Consider the following 21,983-nt stretch of genomic DNA (forward strand, 5'->3'; position numbering starts at 1 on the left):
TTTTCTTTTGGTTATCAGGTGACGTGCGATTGCTACGCTCTCTTTGCCTGTACGGTCTAAAACGCTGTTATCTTTGAAAACGAACCCAAATCAATTACCGACACTCACAAAAAGGCACACTCACAAAAAGGCACTGCTAGGCCAGCCCACCTTCCAGTGAGAACCTTAACAAATCCAGAGAGAGCATCAGGGCAGCGGCAGTGATCGTATAGTGGTTAGTACTCTGCGTTGTGGCCGCAGGAACCCCGGTTCGAATCCGGGTCACGGCATTTAGTGGAAAAGCCACGAGGCCATTGTTGTTCTCAGGGTTTTCCAGCTTCTGCATCTTTTTACAAAGTGTTAAACTGATACACATCACACAATTGTGGCCATTTAGGGTAATGAGATCCAAGCTGTTCTGAGCTTGGCCATTTAGGGAAGTGAGATCCAAGCTCTTCTGAGCTTGGCCATTTAGGGAAATGAGATCCAAGCTCTTCTGAACACACAGCTCTACTGGGGCTAGTGGCGCAATGGATAACGCGTCTGACTACGGATCAGAAGATTCTAGGTTCGACTCCTGGCTAGCTCGCGGTTTCCTTTTGGTTATCAGGTGACGTGCGGTTGCTACGCTCTCTTTGCCTGTACGGTCTAAAACGCTGTTATCTTTGAAAACGAACCCAAATCAATTACCACGACGTCAAATTCACAAAGAATTCAATAAGGTCGAACTTGGAAGTACAGTGTTCAAGATATATGAAATATGATACGAAAAGACTCAATGGCTGGCCTTTCAACGTGTCCTAAACTAGCCTGGACAACTCCGTTACACTGACACTCACAAAAAGGCACACTCACAAAAAGGCACTGCTAGGGCTCTTTCTGGCAGCAGCACCTGTTTGCTGTTTTTGGTTCCCAAACCTGGTTGCAGACAGAGGTGTGGTTTCTCTCTAGAGCGAGCAGTGACGGACCCGCGCATGAGCCTGTTTTGGCGGGCTTTTTCAGTTTGCTTGTGTTTTTTGTCGTAATTTAACTAAATAGTATAGAGATTTCGATTTTGTTTATGTTACTAATCCCCCCGGCGGATTTGCTCCGTTCGGGGGCGCTTTCATTTTGCCTTTTTCTTTTTTATTTTATTTTGGTTTTGTTTTTTTGCCGAGTGTTACTCGATTCGCCAAGCTACGTAAAATGGAGAATGGCGGAGAAAGACGAGGTAAATTGACGGAGGACGCTGTGAAAATTGTGGCTCCTACCATGAGATGTCGGGGGGAAACGGCAATGCCAGCCGAAATAGAGTACGGAGCGGGAGGAAGCAAACGCCAGGCCGTGGAGCAGGGAGAGAAGAGAAATGGCGGGCAAGTTCCGGGCTTGTCAATGCAGAGGATTACTTCAGCAAAGAGGACGGGGAAAGGAGTGGATTTGGTCGGAGAGCAGCGGCAGAATAGGTTGGAGATTGATGGCATTTGTGTGGATGGAAAACATCAGGAGGAACGGGCGAGGATGCAGACGGAGATGAGCGGAAGACGGGAGACAATGAGAGAAAAAAGGTACGAAAAAGATTTGACTGTATTGGCAGAGGTGGTTGGTGAAGAGAAGGTGAAAACGATGGAACTGTTACGAGCAATACGTGATGTGTGTGGAGGCATAGTTGCGCTGCGTGAGACCGGATCGAATAAATATGAGGTGACGGTAAAAAGTGAAGCTGGAAAGAAAAGGCTACTGGATGGATTTAAAGTTGGTAAAGCGGTGGTAATGGTAAAAACATTAGCAATTGATGAACTGGTGGTGTCTTTTTTGAATTTGCCGGCGTATATAACGGACGAGGAAATTATGGAAAAACTGGACGTGTGGGGAGTGAGAACGATCTCGCCTATTAAAAGGAGGATGTGGCCCGGGACTGATGTGGCGGACGGTACAAGATATATGAAGGTAAAGTTTAATGAAACTGTGCAGTCACTGCCCTACTCAGCGAAATTCATGACAGCTAATGGTCCGGAGTATTTTAGAGTAATTCACAATAATCAAGTGAAAGTTTGTCGGATGTGCTTACAGCCGGGACACATCGTGAGGGACTGTCCGGATTTCACCTGTTTTAAATGTAATAAACAGGGACATTATGCACGTGAGTGTGATGCCAGGATGCACAGATGTATGGAATGTCATAGCTCCACAGAGGAATGTCAATGTAAAAATATAGATGAAGGGAATGGGGAGGGTAGCAGGGAATCCATCTCCGAGGATGACAGGAGTGAGGTTAGACCTGTAGAGGAGCCAGAGCTGAATATGGGCAGCGAGAGTGAACAGGAGGATGAGGTGGTGTTGGAGACGCAGGGCGGTGACCTGCCTGTGCGGGAGGAACATGGGAGTGAAAGAGAGGATGTGTTGGGATCTAGTATGGATCAAGTGCTGGCAGAGTGGAGCGGGGATAGGGCGGGTCACCCTGAAGGGGGTTGGCTGAGCCCATCTTGGCTCGCTTCACAGAAGGTCCCCTCTCATAATGGAATACCACCCGCCCCTAGAGAGGAAGACTCGGATGCTGCCCTGCTGGCTCCCCAGGCTGACAGTATAGAGTCAGATTCGGAGATGGATGTTCAGCAGATAAAGCAGGTTAGAAAACGTCCACAGCAAGAGAAATCAGGGAGGAGTGAGGGAGGGAATAGAGGCAAAGGGAAAAAACAGCTTAGGAAATGACCTTTTTAATCGGTGTTTACTTGATAATGCTGCTTCAATCGCAAAATTTAAACGGGTTAACAAATATTGGGAAAATAGAGCAACTCTGTGGAGAAATGGCATGCGACATCTTGTGTGTCCAGGAATGTAGGTGGTCCATGGACAAAATAGACACTATAAAATCTTTTTGGAGAGGGGAGCTCTTTTACTCCCTCTCCTCAAACAAAACTGCTGGAGTGGCAATTTTTGTAAAGCCGGGTGTGTGTGAGAGTATTGTGGAGATTTTTAAGGATGGACAGGGTAGACTAATTGTTATTGATATAATACATTATAATAAAAAATATAGAATTCTGAATTTGTACGGTCCGAACAGTGAACCTGAAAGGAGAGGTTTCTTTGAGCGCTGCAAAAGGTGGACAGATGATCGCTCGGTAGTGATAGGAGATTGGAATGTTGCTCTGACTAAGGCGGACGTAGGAGTTAATAATAAATTTAAACAAGACATTAGTAGATCGGCTGTTTTTGTATGGATGGATGAGTGTGATTTGATAGATGCGTGGAGAGTGCTGAACCCCGGCACCCGGGCGTATTCGCGCAGGCAAGTGGTATTGGGCAGGCTAAAGCAATCCAGGATTGACCTGTGTTTGTTGGCGTCGAGTTTGGTGCAAGAATTAAATGAGTGTAAATATTGTTTTTGTTCCTGGAGTGATCATGCCTGTTTAAAGGTGACTCTAGGGGAGGGTGGTATGCAAAGGAATGGGGGCCTGTGGTGTTTTAACACTTCCCTCCTTGAAGATCAAGTTTTTAAAGATAAAATGAAGTCTTTTCTCTCTGCTCTATGTGATGAGAGTGATTATGTCGTGGATATCATTGAGTGGTGGGAGCGCACCAAATTTAAAATTAAAAAGCGTTGTATCGCTCTGAGCAGAGAGAAGAGGCTGAGGGAAAAGACAGAGGAGGCTGAGCTGAGACATCATCTAAAAGAGGAGCTTGAGCTTATTGAGGCTGAGTGTGACCGTCCCTTGGATGTCTATCTTGGATTGAGGGAGCAGCTGAGACGGTTAGATGAGAGAAAATGCAGAGGCGCAATGATCCGCAGTAAAGCACAACACATGTTGAAAGGGGAGCGCTGTACTGCTTTTTTTCTAGGTTTGGAAAAAAGGAAACAGGCAAAAACATACATACCAGAAATAAAAGACCTTGATGGAAACACACATACTGATATAGTGGATATTTTACAAGCAATACAAGACTACTACGCTAATTTGTTTAGCAAACAACATATTAAAAAAGCACAAATGGGCACAGTATTAGGAAAAATTGGCTGCTCCCTCAGTCACGAGGATGCGGCTCTGTGTGATGGTGACATTCAGATTGAAGAAGTGAGAGCAGCGATTGGAAGCCTTAATACATCTAAAAGCCCGGGTGTGGATGGTCTCTCAGCTGAGTTTTACCAACATTTCAGCAACATACTGGCCCCCGTCCTCTGCAGGCTATACTCTGCCATGCAGGAGGAGAACAGGTGCGCGGAGTCTTTTTTAAGGGGTGTGATCACTCTAGTTTATAAAAACAAAGGCGCCAGAGATGACCTGGCAAATTATAGGCCAATTAGTCTGCTCAATACTGACTATAAGATCCTCGCTAAGGTGCTAGGGTTCAGGCTTAAGGGAGTGATTGGCTCGATAGTTGGGCCTACCCAGACTTACAGCATTCCGGGGAGGGATATCGCTGACTGCATTTTGTCAACAAAATTCTCATTGGAGAATTTAATGGCTACAGGAGGTATATACCTTAATGTAGATCTAGAGAAGGCATTTGACAGAGTGAGTCACGATTTTCTCTTCGAGTGTCTGGGGGTTTTTGGGTTCGGCCCAACTTTTCGAGGGTGGATGAAGTTACTGTACAGCCGAGCTACTAGTGTCGTGAAGTGCAATGGCTTCGTGACAGATCCCGTCCCCTTAGAAAGATCAGTGAGACAGGGGTGCCCCCTATCAGCTATGCTCTATGCAATAGTGGCAGAACCTCTAGCACAGTCAATTATATCTGACTCTCAAATAATTGGGATCACGTCGCCCAGAGGAACTGATTTCAAAATAGCACAATATGCAGATGATATTAACATCATGGTCAGGGATGGGGATAGTTTGCGAAGGGTTTTGCAACATCTAGATGCATATGAGCAAGCTGCGGGAGCACGGGTAAATAAGGACAAATCGAGTTTGATCCTGGGGCCTGGTACCGTTCTTGGGGAGGAAGGCCAGCATTTTAAAAGGGGCGGGCCTGAGGTTAAAGTACTTGGTGTATATTTGGGCTCACAACCAGAAGACAGCAGTCGTAGATCCTGGGAAGAGCAGGTTGCGGGGTGTAGATCAAGGCTCGCACTGTGGAGAATGAGGGGATTAGGTCTAAAAGGGAAAATCACTGTAATAAATGCAGTAATTGTGCCGAGACTTGTCTACACCATGCAGGTTTGTCACCTGCCGAGTGATGTACTGGTACGCCTGAGCAGCGCTATTGAGGATTTTCTATGGAAGGGGAGAGCAATGAAAATTGCACATAAGACACTGGTCGGGCCGTACAAAAAGGGGGGACTCAAACTGTGTAATTTAAAAGCAAAATTGAAGTCATTAAGAATAAAACTGTTTAAGAAAATGCTGAGCCAGAAAACTAAAAACATATGGGAGGATTATTTGTATGATGATGTACTGAAAAGAGGTATGTGCGGCTTTTACAATCTATGTAGCGTCACACTCGGCCGGCCTATTGTGGGAACATGTCCACTCTTCCAGGAGGCGGCTGAGGCATGGGTGGAAATCCTGCCCCAGTTGGAGTGTGTAATTACATCAAAACAAAGTGTGTTAAACCAGCCCATCTTTGGGAACCCCTGCCTCAGCGGCCGAGAGGGATGTAAGGCCGGTCGGGGCATCTTGACTGAGGCGCTACATCAGATTAAAGATGTTTTAGACCAGACAGGGGCTCCTAGCCCTCTTGCGGTATTTAGTAAAATTAGGATGAAAGGGTTTAATATAAAAAAGGCTAGAGTTGTTCGATTTTGTGATGATTTATTAGAGCGAATGCCGCAAGAGTGGAAAGAGTGGTTGTCGGAAGTGGATGAGGATCGGGTGGAGGACGACGAGCTGGATTTTGCTCTGACCTGTGACGTCAAAAACAGAAAACTGCAAGATTTACAATCAAAATTTTGGTATAGGGTTTTAATTAACAAAATATTCCAAGAACCTACAGCAAACACTGCATGGTCTCATCTCTTTCTTACCCGTCCCGTCTCTGAAATTTGGTCAAATATACACAGTAAGTGGCTTCCCCCTGCAATAGCAAACTCAAACTTCCTGCTGCGTCACAGAAGGGTGCTGGTTTCTGTCGTCCTTCACCAGATAAGTAAAAGCACGTATGCGAGAACCTGTCCGGTCTGTAGGGTGGAAGATGAAGATTTTAACCACTTTATGCTATACTGTACAGTCACACGGGATTTCAGGGACTGGGTTAAAACGTTGTTAATCAATAAGTGTAAACTGCCTAAGTTAGAAGGGGAAGCATGGGACTGGGTGTGGTGCTTTGGGAAACAAAAAGGTGATAAAAGATGTAATGTTGGTTTAATCAATTTTTTATTGAGTGTAGCACGTCATGTGTTGTATGTTGGTAGAAATTATGCTTTGTATGGGGGGAAAAGGACAAACAGGGTGGGTTTTTTTCAAAATATGGTGACACATTACATGAGAATTCTGTTTTCAGTGGATGAGGATGAGTTTATAGCTAGGTGGGGGGCAAGGAATGATTTATGTGAGCTGGATGGGGAGGGTAGATTGCACTTCGATTTTGGGTGAATTTATTTAACCTTGTAGTATATGGGCGTATATATTTAAGAATGTATGTGTGTATGTAGGTGTATGTATATATGTATATATATGTGTGTATGTATATATATGTATGTATACATGTATATATGTGCATACAAATATGTGGAAAAAAGGGGAAGAGGCTTGCTTTGCTTTAATTTGTTTGATTTACTGTTAAAAAGACGAATGAATTTACTCTTTTTCTTTATGTTTCTCTGTATATAGTTAATTTTTATTTTGTAAAGTGTATTTTTGATAATAAAAAGATAAAAAAAAAAAAAAAAAACTACGGATCAGAAGATTCTAGGTTCGACTCCTGGCTAGCTCGCGGTTTTCTTTTGGTTATCAGGTGACGTGCGATTGCTACGCTCTCTTTGCCTGTACGGTCTAAAACGCTGTTATCTTTGAAAACGAACCCAAATCAATTACCACGACGTCAAATTCACAAAGAATTCACTAAGGTCGAACTTGGGAGTACAGTGTTCAAGATATATGAAATATGATACGAAAAGACTCAATGGCTGGCCTTTCAACGTGTCCTAAACTAGCCTGGACTACTGAGATGAGGTGCGGTTGCAACTCTCTCTCTGCCTGTACAGTCTAAAACGCTGTTATCTTTCAACGTGTCCTAAACTAGCCTGGACAACTCCGTTACACTGACACTCAAAAAAAGGCATCTGCATCTTTTTACAAAGTGTTAAACTGATACACATCACACAATCGTGGCCATTTAGGGAAATGAGATCCAAGCTCTTCTGAACACACAGCTCTACTGGGGCTAGTGGCGCAATGGATAACGCGTCTGACTACGGATTAGAAGATTCTAGGTTCGACTCCTGGCTAGCTCGAGGTTTACTTTTGGTTATCAGGTGACGTGCGGTTGCTACACTCTCTTTGCCTGTACAAGTCTAAAACGCTGTTATCTTTCAACGTGTCCTAAACTAGCCTGGACAACTCCGTGACACTGACACTCACAAAAAGGCACTGCTAGGCCAGCCCACCTTCCAGTGAGAACCTCAACAAATCCAGAGAGAGCATCAGGCCAGCGGCCGTGATCGTATAGTGGTTAGTACTCTGCGTTGTGGCTGCAGGAATTCCGGTTCGAATCCGAGTCATGGCATTTAGTGGAAAAGCCACGAGACCATTGTTGTTCTCAGGGTTTTCCAGCCTCTGCATTTTTTACAAAGTGTTAAACTGATTCACATAACACTTCTTCCCCCATCAGCTGTTTTATAACCTGAAACATAAGGCAAACTGTGTATCTGAATTCAGAGCATGACACAACAATCGTGGCCATTTAGGAAAATGAGATCTAAGCTCTTTTGAGCCCTTTGCTGTGCTAGGGCTAAAACGCTGTTATCTTTCAACGTGTCATAAACTATCCTGGACTACTGAGGTGAGGTGCGGTTGCAACGATCTCTCTGGCTGTACAGTCTAAAACGCTCTTATCTTTCAACGTGTCCTAAACTAGCCTGGACAACTCCGTGACACTGACACTCACAAAAAGGCACTGCTAGGCCAGCCCACCTTCCAGTGAGAACCTCAACAAATCCAGGAAGAGCATCAGGCCAGTGGCCGTGATCGTATAGTGGTTAGTACTCTGCGTTGTGGCCGCAGCAACCCCGGTTCGAATCCGGGTCACGGCATTTAGTGGAAAAGCCATGAGGCCATTGTTGTTCTCAGGGTTTTCCAGCCTCTGCATCTTTTTGCAAAGTGTTAAACTGATACACATCACACAATCGTGGCTATTTAGGGTAATGAGATCCAAGCTGTTCTGAGCTTGGCCATTTAGGGAAGTGAGATCCAAGCTCTTCTGAGCTTGGCCATTTAGGGAAATGAGATCCAAGCTCTTCTGAACACACAGCTCTACTGGGGCTAGTGGCGCAATGGATAACGCGTCTGACTACGGATCAGAAGATTCTAGGTTCGACTCCTGGCTAGCTCGCGGTTTCCTTTTGGTTATCAGGTGACGTGCGGTTGCTACGCTCTCTTTGCCTGTACGGGCTAAAACGCTGTTATCTTTGAAAACGAACCCAAATCAATTACCACGACGTCAAATTCACAAAGAATTCAATAAGGTCGAACTTGGAAGTACAGTGTTCAAGATATATGAAATATGATACGAAAAGACTCAATGGCTGGCCTTTCAACGTGTCCTAAACTAGCCTGGACAACTCCGTTACACTGACACTCACAAAAAGGCACACTCACAAAAAGGCACTGCTAGGCCAGCCCACCTTCCAGTGAGAACCTCAACAAATCCAGAGAGAGCATCAGGGCAGCGGCAGTGATCGTATAGTGGTTAGTACTCTGCGTTGTGGCTGCAGGAATCCCGGTTCAAATCCGGGTCACGGCATTTAGTGGAAAAGCCACGAGGCCATTGTTGTTCTCAGGGTTTTCCAGCCTCTGCATTTTTTACAAAGTGTTAAACTGATACACATAACACTTCTTCCCCCATCAGCTGTTTTATAACCTGAAACATAAGGCAAACTGTGTATCTGAATTCAGAGCATGACACAACAATCGTGGCCATTTAGGAAAATGAGATCTAAGCTCTTTTGAGCCCTTTGCTGTGCTAGGGCTAAAACGCTGTAATCTTTCAACGTGTCCTAAACTAGCCTGGACAACTCCGTGACACTGACACTCACAAAAAGGCACTGCTAGGCCAGCCCACCTTCCAGTGAGAACCTCAACAAATCCAGAGAGAGCATCAGGCCAGTGGCCGTGATCATATAGTGGTTAGTACTCTGCGTTGTGGCCGCAGCAACCCCGGTTCGAATCCGGGTCACGGCATTTAGTGGAAAAGCCACGAGGCCATTGGTTTTCTAGCCTCTGCATCTTTTTACAAAGTGTTAAACTGATACACATCACACAATCGTGGCCATTTAGGGTAATGAGATCCAAGCTGTTCTGAGCTTGGCCATTTAGGGAAGTGAGATCCAACCTCATCTGAGCTTGGCCATTTAGGGAAATGAGATCCAAGCTCTTCTGAACACACAGCTCTACTGGGGCTAGTGGCGCAATGGATAACGCGTCTGACTACGGATCAGAAGATTCTAGGTTCGACTTCTGGCTAGCTAGAGGTTTATTTTTGGTTATCAGGTGACGTGCGGTTGCTACGCTCTCTTTGCCTGTACAAGTCTAAAACGCTGTTATCTTTCAACGTGTCCTAAACTAGCCTGGACTACTGAGATGAGGTGCGGTTGCAACTCTCTCTCTGCCTGTACAGTCTAAAACGCTGTTATCTTTCAACGTGTCCTAAACTAGCCTGGACAACTCCGTTACACTGACACTCAAAAAAAGGCATCTGCATCTTTTTACAAAGTGTTAAACTGATACACATCACACAATCGTGGCCATTTAGGGTAATGAGATCCAAGCTGTTCTGAGCTTGGCCATTTAGGGAAGTGAGATCCAACCTCATCTGAGCTTGGCCATTTAGGGAAATGAGATCCAAGCTCTTCTGAACACACAGCTCTACTGGGGCTAGTGGCGCAATGGATTGGCCTTTCAACGTGTCCTAAACTAGCCTGGACAACTCCGTTACACTGACACTCACAAAAAGGCACTGCTAGGCCAGCCCACCTTCCAGTGAGAACCTCAACAAATCCAAAGAGAGCATCAGGGCAGCGGCCGTGATCGTATAGTGGTTAGTACTCTGCGTTGTGGCCGCAGCAACCCCGGTTCGAATCCGGGTCACGGCATTTATTGGACAGCCACGAGGCCATTGTTGTTCTCAGGGTTTTCCAGACTCTGCATCTTTTACAAAGTGTTAAACAGATACACATAACACGTCTTCCCCCATCAGCTGTTTTATAACCTGAAACATAAGGCAAACTGTGTATCTGCGTTCAGAGCACGACACAACAATCGTGGCCATTTAGGGAAATGAGATCCAAGCTCTTCTGAATCCATAGCTCTGCTGGGGCTAGTGGTGCAATGGATAACGCGTCTGACTACGAATCAGAAGATTCTAGGTTCTACTCCTGGCTAGCTTGCGGTTTACCTTTTGGTTATCAGGTGACGTTTGGATCGTATAATAAATGCTCACTTGAAATGAGATCCAAGCTCCAAGCACTTCTGAACCCATAGCTCTGCTGGGGCTAGTGGCGTGATGGATATTTTGGTTATCAGGTGACGTGCGGTTGCTATGCTCTCTTTGCCTGTACGGTCTAAAACGCTGTTATCTTTGAAAACGAACCCAAATCAATTACCACGACGTCAAATTCACAAAGAATTCACTAAGGCCGAACTTGGGAGTACAGTGTTCAACATATATGAAATATGATACGAAAAGACTCAATGGCTGGCCTTTCAACGTGTCCTAAACTAGCCTGGACAACTCCGTTACACTGACACTCACAAAAAGGCACACTCACAAAAAGGCACTGCTAGGCCAGCCCACCTTCCAGTGAGAACCTCAACAAATCCAGAGAGAGCATTAGGACAGCGGCCGTGATCGTATAGTGGTTAGTACTCTGCGTTGTGGCCGCAGCAACCCTGGTTCGAATCCGGGTCACGGCATCTAGTGGAAAAGCCACGAGGCCATTGTTGTTCTCAGGGTTTTCCAGCCTCTGCATCTTTTTACAAAGTGTTAAGCTGATACACATCACACAATCGTGGCCATTTAGGGTAATGAGATCCAAGCTGTTCTGAGCTTGGCCATTAAGGGAAGCGAGATCCAAGCTCTTGTGAGCTTGGCCATTTAGGGAAATGAGATCCAAGCTCTTCTGAACACACGGCTCTACTGGGGCTAGTGGCGCAATGGATAAAGCGTCTGACTACGGATCAGAAGATTCTAGGTTCGACTCCTGGCTAGCTCGCGGTTTACTTTTGGTTATCAGGTGACGTGCGGTTGCTACGCTGTCTTTGCCTGTACAAGTCTAAAACGCTGTTATCTTTCAACGTCTCCTAAACTAGCCTGGACAACTCCGTGACACTGACACTCACAAAAAGGCACTGCTAGGCCAGCCCACCTTCCAGTGAGAACCTCAACAAATCCAGATAGAGCATCAGGCCAGCGGCCGTGATCGTATAGTGGTTAGTACTCTGCGTTGTGGCCGCAGCAACCCCGGTTCGAATCCGGGTCACGGCATTTAGTGGAAAAGCCACGAGGCCATTGTTGTTCTCAGGGTTTTCTAGCCTCTGCATCTTTTTACAAAGTGTTAAACTTATACACATCACACAATCGTGGCCATTTAGGGAAATGAGATCCAAGCTGTTCTGAATCCATAGCTCTGCTGGGGCTAGTGGCGCAATGGATAACGCGTCTGACTACGGATCAGAAGATTCTAGGTTCGACTCCTGGCTAGCTTGCGGTTTTCTTTTGGTTATCATGTGACGTGCGGTTGCTACGCTCTCTTTGCCTGTACGGTCTAAAACGCTGTTATCTTTGAAAACGAACCCAAATCAATTACCACGACGTCAAATTCACAAAGAATTCACTAAGGTCGAACTTGGGAGTACAGTGTTCAACATATATGAAATATGATACGAAAAGACTCAATGGCTGGCCTTTCAACGTGTCCTAAACTAGCCTGGACTACTCCGTTACACTGACACTCACAAAAAGGCACTGCTAGGCCAGCCCACCTTCCAGTGAGAACCTCGACAAATCCAGAGAGAGCATCAGGGCAGCGGCCGTGATCGTATAGTGGTTAGTACTTTGCGTTGTGGCCGCAGCAACCCCGGTTCGAATCCGGGTCAAGGCATTTAGTGGAAAAGCCATGAGGCCATTGTTGTTCTCAGGGTTTTCCAGCCTCTGCATCTTTTTGCAAAGTGTTAAACTGATACACATCACACAATCATGGCCATTTAGGGTAATGAGATCCAAGCTGTTCTGAGCTTGGCCATTTAGGGAAATGAGATCCAAGCTCTTCTGAACACACAGGTCTACTGGGGCTAGTGGTGCAATGGATAACGCGTCTGACTACGGATCAGAAGATTCTAGGTTAGACTCCTGGCTAGCTCGCGGTTTACTTTTGGTTATCAGGTGACGTGCGGTTGCTACGCTGTCTTTGCCTGTACAAGTCTAAAACGCTGTTATCTTTCAACGTGTCCTAAACTAGCCTGGACAACTCCGTTACACTGACACTCACAAAAAGGCACTGCTAGGCCAGCCCACCTTCCGGTGAGAACCTCAACAAATCCAGAGAGAGCATCAGGGCAGCGGCCGTGATCGTATAGTGGTTAGTACTCTGCGTTGTGGCCGCAGGAACCCCGGTTCGCATCCGGGTCACGGCATTTAGTGGAAAAGCCACGAGGCCATTGTTGTTCTCAGGGTTTTCCAGCCTCTGCATCTTTTACAAAGTGTTAAACTGATACACATAACACTTCTTCCCCCATCAGCTGTTTTATAACCTGAAACATAAGGCAAACTGTGTATCTGAATTCAGAGCATTACACAACAATCGTGGCCATTTAGGAAAATGAGATCTAAGCTCTTCTGAGCCCTTTGTTGTGCTAGGGCTAAAACGCTGTTATCTTTCAACGTGTCCTAAACTAGCCTGGACAACTCCGTGACACTGACACTCACAAAAAGGCACTGCTAGGCCAGCCCACCTTCCAGTGAGAACCTCAACAAATCCAGAGAGAGCATCAGGGCAGCGGCCGTGATCGTATAGTGGTTAGTACTCTGCGTTGTGGCCGCAGGAACCCCGGTTCGCATCCGGGTCACGGCATTTAGTGGAAAAGCCACGAGGCCATTGTTGTTCTCAGGGTTTTCCAGCCTCTGCATTTTTTACAAAGTGTTAAACTGAGACACATAACACTTCTTCCCCCATCAGATGTTTTATAACCTGAAACATAAGGCAAACTGTGTATCTGAATTCAGAGCATGACACAACAATCGTGGCCATTTAGGAAAATGAGATCTAAGCTCTTTTGAGCCCTTTGCTGTGCTAGGGCAAAAACGCTGTTATGTTTCAACGTGTCATAAACTATCCTGGACTACTGAGGTGAGGTGCGGTTGCAACGATCTCTCTGGCTGTACAGTCTAAAACGCTGTTATCTTTCAACGTGTCCTAAACTAGCCTGGACAACTCCGTGACACTGACACTCACAAAAAGGCACTGCTAGGCCAGCCCACCTTCCAGTGAGAACCTCAACAAATCCAGAGAGAGCATCAGACCAGTGGCCGTGATCGTATAGTGGTTAGTACTCTGCGTTGTGGCCGCAGCAACCCCGGTTCGAATCCGGGTCACGGCATTTAGTGGAAAAGCCACGAGGCCATTGTTGTTCTCGGGGTTTTCTAGCCTCTGCATCTTTTTACAAAGTGTTAAACTGATACACATCACACAATCGTGGCCATTTAGGGTAATGAGATCCAAGCTGTTCTGAGCTTGGCCATTTAGGGAAGTGAGATCCAAGCTCTTCTGAGCTTGGCCATTTAGGGAAATGAGATCCAAGCTCTTCTGAACACACATTTCTACTGGGGTTAGTGGCGCAATGGATAACGCGTCTGACTACGGATCAGAAGATTCTAGGTTCGACTCCTGGCTAGCTCGCGGTTTCCTTTTGGTTATCAGGTGACGTGCGGTTGCTACGCTCTCTTTGCCTGTACGGTCTAAAACGCTGTTATCTTTGAAAACGAACCTAAATCAATTACCACGACGTCAAATTCACAAAGAATTCACTAAGGTCGAACTTGGGAGTACAGTGTTCAACATATATGAAATATGATACGTAAAGACTCAATGGCTGGCCTTTCAACGTGTCCTAAACTAGCCTGGACTACTGAGATGAGGTGCGGTTGCAACTCTCTCTCTGCCTGTACAGTCTAAAACGCTGTTATCTTTCAACGTGTCCTAAACTAGCCTGGACAACTCCGTTACACTGACACTCAAAAAAAGGCATCTGCATCTTTTTACAAAGTGTTAAACTGATACACATCACACAATCGTGGCCATTTAGGGTAATGAGATCCAAGCTGTTCTGAGCTTGGCCATTTAGGGAAGTGAGATCCAACCTCATCTGAGCTTGGCCATTTAGGGAAATGAGATCCAAGCTCTTCTGAACACACAGCTCTACTGGGGCTAGTGGCGCAATGGATTGGCCTTTCAACGTGTCCTAAACTAGCCTGGACAACTCCGTTACACTGACACTCACAAAAAGGCACACTCACAAAAAGGCACTGCTAGGCCAGCCCACCTTCCAGTGAGAACCTCAACAAATCCAGAGAGAGCATCAGGGCAGCGGCCGTGATCGTATAGTGGTTAGTACTCTGCGTTGTGGCCGCAGCAACCCCGGTTCGAATCCGGGTCACGGCATCTAGTAGAAAAGCCACGAGGCCATTGTTGTTCTCAGGGTTTTCTAGCCTCTGCATCTTTTTACAAAGTGTTAAACTGATACACATCACACAATCGTGGCCATTTAGGGTAATGAGATCCAAGCTGTTCTGAGCTTGGCCATTTCGGGAAATGAGATCCAAGCTCTTCTGAACACACAGCTCTACTGGGGCTAGTGGCGCAATGGATAACGCGTCTGACTACGGATCAGAAGATTCTAGGTTCGACTTCTGGCTAGCTAGAGGTTTATTTTTGGTTATCAGGTGACGTGCGGTTGCTACGCTCTCTTTGCCTGTACAAGTCTAAAACGCTGTTATCTTTCAACGTGTCCTAAACTAGCCTGGACTACTGAGATGAGGTGCGGTTGCAACTCTCTCTCTGCCTGTACAGTCTAAAACGCTGTTATCTTTCAACGTGTCCTAAACTAGCCTGGACAACTCCGTTACACTGACACTCAAAAAAAGGCATCTGCATCTTTTTACAAAGTGTTAAACTGATACACATCACACAATCGTGGCCATTTAGGGTAATGAGATCCAAGCTGTTCTGAGCTTGGCCATTTAGGGAAGTGAGATCCAATCTCATCTGAGCTTGGCCATTTAGGGAAATGAGATCCAAGCTCTTCTGAACACACAGCTCTACTGGGGCTAGTGGCGCAATGGATTGGCCTTTCAACGTGTCCTAAACTAGCCTGGACAACTCCGTTACACTGACACTCACAAAAAGGCACTGCTAGGCCAGCCCACCTTCCAGTGAGAACCTCAACAAATCCAAAGAGAGCATCAGGGCAGCGGCCGTGATCGTATAGTGGTTAGTACTCTGCGTTGTGGCCGCAGCAACCCCGGTTCGAATCCGGGTCACGGCATTTATTGGACAGCCACGAGGCCATTGTTGTTCTCAGGGTTTTCCAGACTCTGCATCTTTTACAAAGTGTTAAACAGATACACATAACACGTCTTCCCCCATCAGCTGTTTTATAACCTGAAACATAAGGCAAACTGTGTATCTGCGTTCAGAGCACGACACAACAATCGTGGCCATTTAGGGAAATGAGATCCAAGCTCTTCTGAATCCATGGCTCTGCTGGGGCTAGTGGCGCAATGGATAACGCGTCTGACTACGAATCAGAAGATTCTAGGTTCGACTCCTGGCTAGCTCGCGGTTTACCTTTTGGTTATCAGGTGACGTTTGGATCGTATAATAAATGCTCACTTGAAATGAGATCCAAGCTCCAAGCACTTCTGAACCCATAGCTCTGCTGGGGCTAGTGGCGTGATGGATATTTTGGTTATCAGGTGACGTGCGGTTGCTACGCTCTCTTTGCCTGTACGGTCTAAAACGCTGTTATCTTTGAAAACGAACCCAAATCAATTACCACGACGTCAAATTCACAAAGAATTCACTAAGGTCGAACTTGGGAGTACAGTGTTCAACATATATGAAATATGATACGAAAAGACTCAATGTCTGGCCTTTCAACGTGTCCTAAACTAGCCTGGACTACTGAGATGAGGTGCGGTTGCAACTCTCTCTCTGCCTGTACAGTCTAAAACGCTGTTATCTTTCAACGTGTCCTAAACTAGCCTGGACAACTCCGTTACACTGACACTCAAAAAAAGGCATCTGCATCTTTTTACAAAGTGTTAAACTGATACACATCACACAATCGTGGCCATTTAGGGTAATGAGATCCAAGCTGTTCTGAGCTTGGCCATTTAGGGAAGTGAGATCCAACCTCATCTGAGCTTGGCCATTTAGGGAAATGAGATCCAAGCTCTTCTGAACACACAGCTCTACTGGGGCTAGTGGCGCAATGGATTGGCCTTTCAACGTGTCCTAAACTAGCCTGGACAACTCCGTTACACTGACACTCACAAAAAGGCACTGCTAGGCCAGCCCACCTTCCAGTGAGAACCTCAACAAATCCAAAGAGAGCATCAGGGCAGCGGCCGTGATCGTATAGTGGTCAGTACACTGCGTTGTGGCCGCAGCAACCCCGGTTCGAATCCGGGTCACGGCATTTATTGGACAGCCACGAGGCCATTGTTGTTCTCAGGGTTTTCCAGCCTCTGCATCTTTTACAAAGTGTTAAAGAGATACACATAACACGTCTTCCCCCATCAGCTGTTTTATAACCTGAAACATAAGGCAAACTGTGTATCTGCGTTCAGAGCACGACACAACAATCGTGGCCATTTAGGGAAATGAGATCCAAGCTCTTCTGAATCCATATCTCTGCTGGGGCTAGTGGGGCAATGGATAACGCGTCTGACTACGAATCAGAAGATTCTAGGTTGGACTCCTGGCTAGCTCGCGGTTTACCTTTTGGTTATCAGGTGACGTTTGGATCGTATAATAAATGCTCACTTGAAATGAGATCCAAGCTCCAAGCACTTCTGAACCCATAGCTCTGCTGGGGCTAGTGGCGTGATGGATATTTTGGTTATCAGGTGACGTGCGGTTGCTACGCTCTCTTTGCCTGTACGGTCTAAAACGCTGTTATCTTTGAAAACGAACCCAAATCAATTACCACGACGTCAAATTCACAAAGAATTCACTAAGGTCGAACTTGGGAGTACAGTGTTCAACATATATGAAATATGATACGAAAAGACTCAATGGCTGGCCTTTCAACGTGTCCTAAACTAGCCTGGACTACTGAGATGAGGTGCGGTTGCAACTCTCTCTCTGCCTGTACAGTCTAAAACGCTGTTATCTTTCAACGTGTCCTAAACTAGCCTGGACAACTCCGTTACACTGACACTCAAAAAAAGGCATCTGCATCTTTTTACAAAGTGTTAAACTGATACACATCACACAATCGTGGCCATTTAGGGAAATGAGATCCAAGCTCTTCTGAACACACAGCTCTACTGGGGCTAGTGGCGCAATGGATAACGCGTCTGACTACGGATTAGAAGATTCTAGGTTCGACTCCTGGCTAGCTCGAGGTTTACTTTTGGTTATCAGGTGACGTGCGGTTGCTACGCTCTCTTTGCCTGTACAAGTCTAAAACGCTGTTATCTTTCAACGTGTCCTAAACTAGCCTGGACAACTCCGTGACACTGACACTCACAAAAAGGCACTGCTAGGCCAGCCCACCTTCCAGTGAGAACCTCAACAAATCCAGAGAGAGCATCAGGCCAGCGGCCGTGATCGTATAGTGGTTAGTACTCTGCGTTGTGGCTGCAGGAATTCCGGTTCGAATCCGAGTCATGGCATTTAGTGGAAAAGCCACGAGACCATTGTTGTTCTCAGGGTTTTCCAGCCTCTGCATTTTTTACAAAGTGTTAAACTGATACACATAACACTTCTTCCCCCATCAGCTGTTTTATAACCTGAAACATAAGGCAAACTGTGTATCTGAATTCAGAGCATGACACAACAATCGTGGCCATTTAGGAAAATGAGATCTAAGCTCTTTTGAGCCCTTTGCTGTGCTAGGGCTAAAACGCTGTTATCTTTCAACGTGTCATAAACTATCCTGGACTACTGAGGTGAGGTGCGGTTGCAACGATCTCTCTGGCTGTACAGTCTAAAACGCTCTTATCTTTCAACGTGTCCTAAACTAGCCTGGACAACTCCGTGACACTGACACTCACAAAAAGGCACTGCTAGGCCAGCCCACCTTCCAGTGAGAACCTCAACAAATCCAGGAAGAGCATCAGGCCAGTGGCCGTGATCGTATAGTGGTTAGTACTCTGCGTTGTGGCCGCAGCAACCCCGGTTCGAATCCGGGTCACGGCATTTAGTGGAAAAGCCATGAGGCCATTGTTGTTCTCAGGGTTTTCCAGCCTCTGCATCTTTTTGCAAAGTGTTAAACTGATACACATCACACAATCGTGGCCATTTAGGGTAATGAGATCCAAGCTGTTCTGAGCTTGGCCATTTAGGGAAGTGAGATCCAACCTCATCTGAGCTTGGCCATTTAGGGAAATGAGATCCAAGCTCTTCTGAACACACAGCTCTACTGGGGCTAGTGGCGCAATGGATTGGCCTTTCAACGTGTCCTAAACTAGCCTGGACAACTCCGTTACACTGACACTCACAAAAAGGCACACTCACAAAAAGGCACTGCTAGGCCAGCCCACCTTCCAGTGAGAACCTCAACAAATCCAGAGAGAGCATCAGGGCAGCGGCCGTGATCGTATAGTGGTTAGTACTCTGCGTTGTGGCCGCAGCAACCCCGGTTCGAATCCGGGTCACGGCATCTAGTAGAAAAGCCACGAGGCCATTGTTGTTCTCAGGGTTTTCTAGCCTCTGCATCTTTTTACAAAGTGTTAAACTGATACACATCACACAATCGTGGCCATTTAGGGTAATGAGATCCAAGCTGTTCTGAGCTTGGCCATTTCGGGAAATGAGATCCAAGCTCTTCTGAACACACAGCTCTACTGGGGCTAGTGGCGCAATGGATAACGCGTCTGACTACGGATCAGAAGATTCTAGGTTCGACTTCTGGCTAGCTAGAGGTTTATTTTTGGTTATCAGGTGACGTGCGGTTGCTACGCTCTCTTTGCCTGTACAAGTCTAAAACGCTGTTATCTTTCAACGTGTCCTAAACTAGCCTGGACTACTGAGATGAGGTGCGGTTGCAACTCTCTCTCTGCCTGTACAGTCTAAAACGCTGTTATCTTTCAACGTGTCCTAAACTAGCCTGGACAACTCCGTTACACTGACACTCAAAAAAAGGCATCTGCATCTTTTTACAAAGTGTTAAACTGATACACATCACACAATCGTGGCCATTTAGGGTAATGAGATCCAAGCTGTTCTGAGCTTGGCCATTTAGGGAAGTGAGATCCAACCTCATCTGAGCTTGGCCATTTAGGGAAATGAGATCCAAGCTCTTCTGAACACACAGCTCTACTGGGGCTAGTGGCGCAATGGATTGGCCTTTCAACGTGTCCTAAACTAGCCTGGACAACTCCGTTACACTGACACTCACAAAAAGGCACTGCTAGGCCAGCCCACCTTCCAGTGAGAACCTCAACAAATCCAAAGAGAGCATCAGGGCAGCGGCCGTGATCGTATAGTGGTCAGTACACTGCGTTGTGGCCGCAGCAACCCCGGTTCGAATCCGGGTCACGGCATTTATTGGACAGCCACGAGGCCATTGTTGTTCTCAGGGTTTTCCAGCCTCTGCATCTTTTACAAAGTGTTAAAGAGATACACATAACACGTCTTCCCCCATCAGCTGTTTTATAACCTGAAACATAAGGCAAACTGTGTATCTGCGTTCAGAGCACGACACAACAATCGTGGCCATTTAGGGAAATGAGATCCAAGCTCTTCTGAATCCATATCTCTGCTGGGGCTAGTGGGGCAATGGATAACGCGTCTGACTACGAATCAGAAGATTCTAGGTTGGACTCCTGGCTAGCTCGCGGTTTACCTTTTGGTTATCAGGTGACGTTTGGATCGTATAATAAATGCTCACTTGAAATGAGATCCAAGCTCCAAGCACTTCTGAACCCATAGCTCTGCTGGGGCTAGTGGCGCGATGGATATTTTGGTTATCAGGTGACGTGCGGTTGCTACGCTCTCTTTGCCTGTACGGTCTAAAACGCTGTTATCTTTGAAAACGAACCCAAATCAATTACCACGACGTCAAATTCACAAAGAATTCACTAAGGTCGAACTTGGGAGTACAGTGTTCAACATATATGAAATATGATACGAAAAGACTCAATGGCTGGCCTTTCAACGTGTCCTAAACTAGCCTGGACTACTGAGATGAGGTGCGGTTGCAACTCTCTCTCTGCCTGTACAGTCTAAAACGCTGTTATCTTTCAACGTGTCCTAAACTAGCCTGGACAACTCCGTTACACTGACACTCAAAAAAAGGCATCTGCATCTTTTTACAAAGTGTTAAACTGATACACATCACACAATCGTGGCCATTTAGGGAAATGAGATCCAAGCTCTTCTGAACACACAGCTCTACTGGGGCTAGTGGCGCAATGGATAACGCGTCTGACTACGGATTAGAAGATTCTAGGTTCGACTCCTGGCTAGCTCGAGGTTTACTTTTGGTTATCAGGTGACGTGCGGTTGCTACGCTCTCTTTGCCTGTACAAGTCTAAAACGCTGTTATCTTTCAACGTGTCCTAAACTAGCCTGGACAACTCCGTGACACTGACACTCACAAAAAGGCACTGCTAGGCCAGCCCACCTTCCAGTGAGAACCTCAACAAATCCAGAGAGAGCATCAGGCCAGCGGCCGTGATCGTATAGTGGTTAGTACTCTGCGTTGTGGCTGCAGGAATTCCGGTTCGAATCCGAGTCATGGCATTTAGTGGAAAAGCCACGAGACCATTGTTGTTCTCAGGGTTTTCCAGCCTCTGCATTTTTTACAAAGTGTTAAACTGATACACATAACACTTCTTCCCCCATCAGCTGTTTTATAACCTGAAACATAAGGCAAACTGTGTATCTGAATTCAGAGCATGACACAACAATCGTGGCCATTTAGGAAAATGAGATCTAAGCTCTTTTGAGCCCTTTGCTGTGCTAGGGCTAAAACGCTGTTATCTTTCAACGTGTCATAAACTATCCTGGACTACTGAGGTGAGGTGCGGTTGCAACGATCTCTCTGGCTGTACAGTCTAAAACGCTCTTATCTTTCAACGTGTCCTAAACTAGCCTGGACAACTCCGTGACACTGACACTCACAAAAAGGCACTGCTAGGCCAGCCCACCTTCCAGTGAGAACCTCAACAAATCCAGGAAGAGCATCAGGCCAGTGGCCGTGATCGTATAGTGGTTAGTACTCTGCGTTGTGGCCGCAGCAACCCCGGTTCGAATCCGGGTCACGGCATTTAGTGGAAAAGCCATGAGGCCATTGTTGTTCTCAGGGTTTTCCAGCCTCTGCATCTTTTTGCAAAGTGTTAAACTGATACACATCACACAATCGTGGCTATTTAGGGTAACGAGATCCAAGCTGTTCTGAGCTTGGCCATTTAGGGAAGTGAGATCCAAGCTCTTCTGAGCTTGGCCATTTAGGGAAATGAGATCCAAGCTCTTCTGAACACACAGCTCTACTGGGGCTAGTGGCGCAATGGATAACGCGTCTGACTACGGATCAGAAGATTCTAGGTTCGACTCCTGGCTAGCTCGCGGTTTCCTTTTGGTTATCAGGTGACGTGCGGTTGCTACGCTCTCTTTGCCTGTACGGTCTAAAACGCTGTTATCTTTG

General features: G+C 46.3%; 1 protein-coding gene and 21 non-coding genes across 23 annotated transcripts in view; 21 read left to right on the top strand and 1 right to left on the bottom strand.

Annotated features, from left to right (window-relative positions):
• Positions 1-21,983, bottom strand: part of LOC137109149 (cilia- and flagella-associated protein 54-like) — a 166,370-nt gene that overhangs the window by 83,424 nt on the left and 60,963 nt on the right. The gene's annotated exons all lie outside the window — the stretch shown is intronic.
• trnar-acg (transfer RNA arginine (anticodon ACG)) lies at positions 496-568 on the top strand. Its single transcript has one exon. It is a non-coding gene; the product is annotated as a tRNA-Arg (tRNA).
• trnar-acg (transfer RNA arginine (anticodon ACG)) lies at positions 7,276-7,348 on the top strand. The gene has a single exon. It is a non-coding gene; the product is annotated as a tRNA-Arg (tRNA).
• trnah-gug (transfer RNA histidin (anticodon GUG)) lies at positions 8,075-8,146 on the top strand. The gene has a single exon. It is a non-coding gene; the product is annotated as a tRNA-His (tRNA).
• Positions 8,373-8,445, top strand: trnar-acg (transfer RNA arginine (anticodon ACG)). The gene has a single exon. It is a non-coding gene; the product is annotated as a tRNA-Arg (tRNA).
• On the top strand, positions 10,133-10,204 carry trnah-gug (transfer RNA histidin (anticodon GUG)). Its single transcript has one exon. It is a non-coding gene; the product is annotated as a tRNA-His (tRNA).
• trnah-gug (transfer RNA histidin (anticodon GUG)) lies at positions 10,953-11,024 on the top strand. Its single transcript has one exon. It is a non-coding gene; the product is annotated as a tRNA-His (tRNA).
• Positions 11,524-11,595, top strand: trnah-gug (transfer RNA histidin (anticodon GUG)). Its single transcript has one exon. It is a non-coding gene; the product is annotated as a tRNA-His (tRNA).
• trnar-acg (transfer RNA arginine (anticodon ACG)) lies at positions 11,744-11,816 on the top strand. Its single transcript has one exon. It is a non-coding gene; the product is annotated as a tRNA-Arg (tRNA).
• Positions 13,635-13,706, top strand: trnah-gug (transfer RNA histidin (anticodon GUG)). The gene has a single exon. It is a non-coding gene; the product is annotated as a tRNA-His (tRNA).
• Positions 13,933-14,005, top strand: trnar-acg (transfer RNA arginine (anticodon ACG)). The gene has a single exon. It is a non-coding gene; the product is annotated as a tRNA-Arg (tRNA).
• Positions 14,696-14,767, top strand: trnah-gug (transfer RNA histidin (anticodon GUG)). Its single transcript has one exon. It is a non-coding gene; the product is annotated as a tRNA-His (tRNA).
• Positions 15,579-15,650, top strand: trnah-gug (transfer RNA histidin (anticodon GUG)). Its single transcript has one exon. It is a non-coding gene; the product is annotated as a tRNA-His (tRNA).
• Positions 15,872-15,944, top strand: trnar-acg (transfer RNA arginine (anticodon ACG)). Its single transcript has one exon. It is a non-coding gene; the product is annotated as a tRNA-Arg (tRNA).
• trnah-gug (transfer RNA histidin (anticodon GUG)) lies at positions 16,734-16,805 on the top strand. Its single transcript has one exon. It is a non-coding gene; the product is annotated as a tRNA-His (tRNA).
• On the top strand, positions 17,662-17,734 carry trnar-acg (transfer RNA arginine (anticodon ACG)). The gene has a single exon. It is a non-coding gene; the product is annotated as a tRNA-Arg (tRNA).
• Positions 18,461-18,532, top strand: trnah-gug (transfer RNA histidin (anticodon GUG)). Its single transcript has one exon. It is a non-coding gene; the product is annotated as a tRNA-His (tRNA).
• Positions 18,924-18,995, top strand: trnah-gug (transfer RNA histidin (anticodon GUG)). Its single transcript has one exon. It is a non-coding gene; the product is annotated as a tRNA-His (tRNA).
• Positions 19,807-19,878, top strand: trnah-gug (transfer RNA histidin (anticodon GUG)). The gene has a single exon. It is a non-coding gene; the product is annotated as a tRNA-His (tRNA).
• On the top strand, positions 20,735-20,807 carry trnar-acg (transfer RNA arginine (anticodon ACG)). The gene has a single exon. It is a non-coding gene; the product is annotated as a tRNA-Arg (tRNA).
• Positions 21,534-21,605, top strand: trnah-gug (transfer RNA histidin (anticodon GUG)). Its single transcript has one exon. It is a non-coding gene; the product is annotated as a tRNA-His (tRNA).
• trnar-acg (transfer RNA arginine (anticodon ACG)) lies at positions 21,832-21,904 on the top strand. The gene has a single exon. It is a non-coding gene; the product is annotated as a tRNA-Arg (tRNA).

This window comes from Channa argus, chromosome 24 (assembly GCF_033026475.1).
Source record: "Channa argus isolate prfri chromosome 24, Channa argus male v1.0, whole genome shotgun sequence".
NCBI classification, from domain to species: Eukaryota; Metazoa; Chordata; class Actinopteri; order Anabantiformes; family Channidae; genus Channa; species Channa argus.